Source organism: Camarhynchus parvulus, chromosome 2 (assembly GCF_901933205.1).
Source record: "Camarhynchus parvulus chromosome 2, STF_HiC, whole genome shotgun sequence".
In the NCBI taxonomy this organism is placed as follows: Eukaryota; Metazoa; Chordata; class Aves; order Passeriformes; family Thraupidae; genus Camarhynchus; species Camarhynchus parvulus.
This window is the reverse complement of record NC_044572.1, coordinates 130,819,017-130,825,140: the sequence shown is the minus strand read 5'-3', so window position 1 is coordinate 130,825,140 and position 6,124 is coordinate 130,819,017.

Sequence of the window (6,124 nt, the reverse complement as noted above, 5' to 3'; positions counted from 1 at the left end):
GGGAACACAGCAGAAGGAATATTTTATTCTTGTGCCTTTGAACACAAAATACGAAGGTATCTTTACATAGGTCACTGAATGGTGCAGAGGGTTTTGTTTCAGAAAGCCTTCTCTGATCTCAGCAGTTATGCTGATCTTTTAAATACCATAGAAGGTTCACATGGAGTCTTCATTTCCCCCATTCTTCCACTCAAGTGACCTGCAATATGTGATGATGAAAAATGTCCTATATTGAGTGATCAGCCTTCTCTTACTACAAACGTGTTTTCAGCTGCTTTCAGTTTTTGTTCTGACTGTGAAGCCCCTAAAGTGTGGCAGTGCTGCCTCCTGCTTTGCTGAGCAGAAAATGCTTCTGTGGGCCTGCGATGCTGCGAGTGCTGAGTGCAGGACTGACACCACACACTGCACACCCTCCTCGGGGATCTGTCTGCATAGGGCCAGACAGGGGCTGGGCAGCACAGCTTGAACAGGCAAACCCAGGAGGGATTAGGGGTGTCTGCAAGGAAGCCCCCATTAAACGTGGGGCAGCCAAGCCTCTCTGGCAGCCCTGTGCCCCTCTGATGGGGAAACCTGCCAGGATGGTGGTGTGGCCATGCAGAAGCTTTAAAGGTGCAAGTTCAGGGCTCTGCGGAAGCAGCCCTGACAGCCCAGGTAGCACTTGTGGCAAGGCAGGTGACTCAGCCGGCTGCCCTGTCTGCTGAGGCAGCTGTGCAGCAGGCACTGTGTGGAGGGTAAGATTCCTTATTGCCACTGAATCACAGCTCAGCCAGCTCCTGGCAGGCTGCTACATCCTGACTCTGGACAGAGGATGGAAGGACGGACAGACAGCCCTTGGAACAAGAAAATTTACTGGAAGTCAAGATGTAGCTACTTTTCCCAACTCTTGGGATTTTTTTTAATGGTAAGTAGTTTTATTTTCTTCCAAAGTACAGTTAAAATTTGTTGAGAGATAGGGAATTTCAGCCTTTCTGAAAATGATTACTCAAAATACCCTTTAAACGGGGATTGTTTGCTACTGGTATGGTTTTAAGGTATGGTTTTAAGGGCCTCAAAACTCACGTGTGGAGAGCTGGTCTAAACAGTCACTGTTACCTTTGAGCTGTATTCAGACACCTTGCATTAATCCCATGGATTTCACAAAACGATGTTTTGCCTCCCCAAACCTTTGAAACACTGGCATTGCCTGTTAGATGTAGCACTAGGAGCTGCTAGTTGGGATGAGTGAGACCCAAGCATGCTTTTCAACTCTTGGGGTTATGAATTCTACAGTAAAGATTGTTTATTCTTCTGTAGCAAAATGATTTGACCTAAGGATTGCTTTCTTTTCTTTTTTTTATTTTTTTTTCTTTTTGTCCTCTTGTAGCTGGATTTGAAATAGCAACCACAAAAACTTTTTTTTTAACCTACTAAGTGCAAAGTGCCATAACAACTACTTGATCTTTGAAAAATCCAGAAATATTCATGATAAGACACAACTTCAATATGAATACAGATAATTAAGCTCAATTCAATGTTCTTTACATTGTGCTCTGCTGTCTCCAAACTCTGCTTTTGACAGATGAGTGACTGAAAAGTGTTCTGAAGACTTTCTGTCTGTGTAATTCAGTTTCCAGCTGAAAGCAGGAAAGCTGAAGCAGCTCTCCTGGTTTAGTCCCAAGGTTGGTGTGATTTTCCTGGAGTCAGCACTTCACATTATCACCAGTTCTTGGGAGCTGAGAGTCAAATTACCTTCTCTCCTCAGCAAGGCTGAGATGTGGCTTCAGTAGATGCAAAGCAGTTCTATCTTTAACCATATGCTTGAAACAACAAATTTATATTCTTATATAAATCTAGAATATTAAATATTCTAGAGGTGTGGATTTGCTTCACAGATGAGCAGGGACACAAGGGGCAGGAGCCATCCCATCAGCACTGGCTGGAGTGGGAGGACTCCTGGATCCTGGAGTGAGGCTCTAACTGGGTATCCCTTATCTCCACCATTTAGGTGATGGATGCACCTCTGGTTTTCCAGTGGGCTAACAGTTACTAGCAGTGAAATACAGGGTAGAGCCAAGTCAGTCATGCCACATGCCAAATTGGTTTTTTAGAACTAGGGAGAAAATGACAACTTCAGATTCTGGTCCCAGGCAAAATACAGCAACAATTATGGCTTGAAAGTAGGAGTTGCTAAAGGGCTTTGGTGGGTCACTCTGCAAGCCATGCAGTTTTGCTTGGCCTCTCAGGAACCCACATTTCTGGAACACCCAAGGTTCCTCTAGCAAGGCAGTTTCAGATATCTTTGAAGAACTTTCTGGTAGAGCTGTTCTGCAATTTTCTTTTTTTTTTTTCAGAATATTATTTTTCCCAGAAACCTTTTAAGGTGACTACTCAGATGGTTGTTTTGCCCTCCTGGCAAGGCCTCCAGATGTTACCAGACTGTAGTGGCTGAAAGTAGCCTTGAAGGAGGCTGAAACGGGTTCCCCCTAACTCAGCTGCTTGATGCAGATCTGGAATGCTGTAATTCATTGCAGACCCATTACTTTGTGTGACTTGTGACTGGGAGGAAGGGGGCAAAAAGAAATGGTTTCAAGGACAGAACTTCAAATATGTCATGCCCTGGGTTACATGTCTGAGGCTTGTCTTGAAAAGGGATTGGAAAGTAGTATTTTCAACCACAGACTACCTTGTTTTTGTTTTGTTCTTTCTTAGGGTTGAGTGTGTTTTATGGTAGTTTCTTTCTAACTCTAGATGTGCTTCTCTGAATCAACTTAGCAAATTATTTTTGTTGACCAGACATTTCTTCTTGCGTGGCAGGAAACATCGGTTTGAGTGGGAGAAATTACTCGTTTTCTGTTTGTTTGCTTTATGGTCTTTCTTCTCCTTGCTTTTAATCCTGCTCCCTTGTATAAACTGTACTGTAGTTCTTTAAAGTTGGAACATTTAATCAGGGATCAACATGCTTTGGTGAGTAAAGTGGTATCTGTGTACTGGAAGCATCCACTGATGGTGCATTAGCTGTAGATGAGCATGCCAGCCACATAAAATCTGAATATCATACACCTGAGCTACCATCCCAGCAGACTGGTGTGGACCCTAGGTGACCTGTAGGACAGACACATCAGCTTGTCAATGTGTAAATTTGCAAAGCCAAGTCCCTGCTGCTGAATTTTTTAAGTTCCTTAAAGAGGAAAGAATTTTTTTTACATCTAAGTGTGATAATTTTATTTCCTTATGTTTCAAAAATAATATTGGAAATGTTTTCCTCTGATGCTTTCTGCTGCTGTATAGCCACACAAGGAGGGGAGAGGAAGACTGATCACCCAGCCTTGTGCTACAGAGCCAAGTGCTTGCCCATTGCACTGAGAGTTTTTTAAGAGGCTCATTACAGTTTAACCTTCTGGGACAGGGTATTTAAGCTATTTTGCTGCTAATGCTAAGCCATTTAGCATCAGCACATCTAATTCCACTCCTACTGCCAAACAAACTGGAGAACCCTTCTAGGTCAGTGAGGTTGTCTCTGCATTGCCAGCAAGTGGCATTTCATGAATGAGAATTTTTCTGGCCCAAGGATGTTCCTGGGGTGGCCAAAGGGGATTCCAGTAAGCTTTGTAAAGAAAACACTGAACTTCAGCAAAGCATCTTTGCGTGGTGTGAGACCTGGCAGTTTTTCTTTATGCAGCTTCACAGTTCCATTCCAGTAGAGGAAGGTTAACTCCTCAGTGCTTACAGCTGAGCTCTCACCCAAGTGATGTCAGGCATTGCAGTGTGACTCCAGACCATTCATCTCCATGTGCTCACCATGCCATGTGTGGAGGAGCAGTGACATGGAGGGGTGACAGGCTCTTGCACTAGAGCAGAAAATGACTGAAGCAAGGTGCCTACCCTGTAACAGGGAAACAGAAGTGCAGGTCTATTTTCTCAGGCAGCAACCATCAGCAGTGAGCAAGTTCTCCAAAATGAAGCTGGTCCAGCATAGCTTGACCTGCCAAGGAAAGAGGATGGGTTTTACTTCCTGCTGCCTATCAGTAGTATAAATAAGTCTAACATTTGCATAGCAAATGTTGTAGACTATCCATCTTTTTCCAGTCTGTTTTTGTCATGCTTGAAATTCATTGTGTGGTATAGCCCCAGCAAAACAGCAGGTTGCACAGCTGGGCTATAGAAACAGTTTGTTTAAGTTGTAGGGAAGATAAGTCTGTGGTGTTAAGTATTCTGAAAGATAAACAGTCATTTTCCAAAGAAGGCAAACAGGCACTTTGGTGAGGTGAGCAGAGAAAATGCTGACAGCAAGACTACAACAAAAGGAAGTAAGGAGACGTGCTGAGAGAGATAGGGAAGTGAGGCAGCAAAAATTCAACCTCAAAGCACACAAGAGATTACACAACCCAACTTCCAGGCCAGCCCTCAGAGCTGGGACCATTCGAGTAGCACATGCAGTGGGACCTTCATGGTGTAGGACTGGGAGGTGTTTCACAAGCTGCTCACACATGGACTTGACACATGAGAATTTTTTAGACAGAAAGCGACCTAGAAAAATGATCTGGACTTTTTGCAAAATGGGATCAGGTTCATTAAATGTGACCTTCAAAAGCACAGTTAGGTTTCTAAGTTTTTTTTTTCACACCTTTTTTTAAATTAAAAATTTATCTGCTAATGTATCAGGCCTGTGTTAATGACAAAACTGATGAGATGTTGATGAAAATCTGGTTTTGGTTGTACTGCTATCCACAGTCGAAATTTAGGTCACAATTAAGGTCCTAGAGGAACCAGTAAAAATGACATCATTGTTGGAGTGAAGATACCAAATGCTGCACACACATAAGAGTTTTAAAGGAGTGCCTAATTGATTGGGATTTTCCTTGCTGGGGCATGTCATCACAGACTCAACAGTTTCTCCTCTTCCATTACTGCAGGAGCTCAACATGATTATCCTGAGGGGTTGGTCAGCTAGGGGAGTTGTGCTGCAGCAGCTGTTTCAGTGATACAATATATACCAGGAACAATTCTTCCCTACTCTGGAAGCTGCTGTATACACAAGGCCCAAGGTTTTGAATAAGCTTGCAAAGTAAAATGAAAATTGGACTTGACATTCGAATTGCAGCCTGCCCAAGCCAAGGACAATCTGCAGCCATCATGTGGGAGCTACCTGCCTGCTGCCCACCCAGCTGCATTCCCTGGCTCCAGCTGTCAGGAGCAGCTGCCCTGGCAGACAAACTGCCTGAGGGAGCCCTGGGGCTTCTCAGCAGCTTTCAGCAGATTGGGAGAGAGGTGTGGCGTTAGGAAAGCAGAAGGTGATGGATCTTCAAGAGAGGGAAGGAAATAGTTCTAATGGTTGGGGTGCAGTGGACAGTGTTCCTACAGTGGGATAAACATAATAATAGCAGGGGAAAACCCTCCAAAGTCCCTTATTAAATACTTTTGTAGTGCCTCATGTTCTAAACCCATGGAAATGTAAAGGAAATATCCAGGATGCTTTCTAGTCAAACTGCACTTAATTAGGGAAACCCCTGGAAGTCAGATGAAAAGCTAAAATTGATGCCTAGATGGCCATTTGGTGGTGACAGAAAATGTATATGGGGAAGGGTGGCTTCCAGTGATCCCCTGGATGTAGTCTGTGATGAGTTCACAGCCTCCTGTGTATGAGACTGTGCCTCATACCTCTAAAGAGCCACACTGATTCATGAGTCACCTTCTCCTTTATCCTATAATACCTTGGGGTTGATAACAAAGGGGTGAGAAACAGAAGTTGCTGGGCTGGTTTTAGCCTAGTAGTTGACTCAAAAAGAAACTTTATCGTAAAAACTTCAGACAAAAAAAGATCTGTTTTTTCTATCTCTGGATTTCAATATTTTTCTTTCTCTTTTCTTTATCAAATGGATGAAACAAGGTGGCAAATTACTGAGTTGCATGTTCACTGCATGTTCATATAATATTTATATTGTATTTTGTTGCAAAAGGATGAGGACTCTTCTTCCCCAAAGAAGTTCAAGGGCTCATTCTCTTGGTTCTTCTCCTGAGGTTGTGCTGCTTCTCTGTCTCCATGAGTATCTGGAGTGGGCAGTGTGTGTGCTGAGCACCTGCTGCTGAGCACAGGAGAGGCCCCAGGGCTGCACCCCAGCTGTGCCTCACCTCCCTGAAACAAATT